The following is an 877-nucleotide window of genomic DNA, read 5'->3' as shown; positions in this document are numbered from 1 at the left end:
TCGGTATAAAATAGGAACAGGCACTGTGTCTTCGCTAATAATAGGGTTCACCTTCCTGAGCCTCCCAGAGATGAGAGCTGGAAAGGGAGCTTTGGGAGCATCCAAAGGACTGAACATGGTGCAGCCTGAACAAGCAACCTGCTGAGACCACTACTCTCCACCTGGCAAGCTCTGCCACATGCCTTCTGTCACCTAAAAGGGCTCTGTCCTCTCAAAACACAACACAGTAGATAAGCATGTGACACTAAGAAGGCACCCAGGCACTTACAGCCCATTGCATGAGCTGGAGACACATATTAGCTTCTTAAAGGGAAGTTCTAGAAGTTAAGAACAATAAAACCCAACCCGATTAGAAAGTGGTTTTTGAATAAGAATAAGCTAATGGCTGTAGCTTTATAAAATCTAAAGATGTTCTATTAAAAGCCTACCACCAAACAGCTGTGAAAATAAACCAGCAGCACTCTTGGATGGGCTTCCTCCACGTGCAGGACCACCCCAGAATCTGCCATGGGGACCACTGTTTATCACAGATACTTCAGTCAACATCCAGGGATAGATCCGCAAGAAGGAACTCTGTTCATGCTCCTTCAACAATGGAGATGAGCAAATGTGATTTTTCTCGGCAAGTGATTTAGGTACAAAAACAGTTAAGGGGCATTTAAGTTGATGTTCATTTGGAAGGTGTGCAAAATTTCTTAGTCACAGGGCCCACATGTCCCAAACAGAAAGAACAAATCACAAGCGAAGTTTGACACATCTTTTTATGTACAAACGGTCAATGATACAGATGGAGTTACTTTTTATAAATATCTGCAGCAAATCCCCTAAAAAAAGCTGTGAATAAAAACTACCTTTCTACACAAAGGGCCTGTCCGTA

The sequence above is a fragment of the Pteropus alecto genome, unplaced genomic scaffold (genome assembly GCF_000325575.1).
Source record: "Pteropus alecto unplaced genomic scaffold, ASM32557v1 scaffold398, whole genome shotgun sequence".
Classification (NCBI taxonomy): domain Eukaryota; kingdom Metazoa; phylum Chordata; class Mammalia; order Chiroptera; family Pteropodidae; genus Pteropus; species Pteropus alecto.
Note: the sequence above shows the minus strand (reverse complement) of the source record.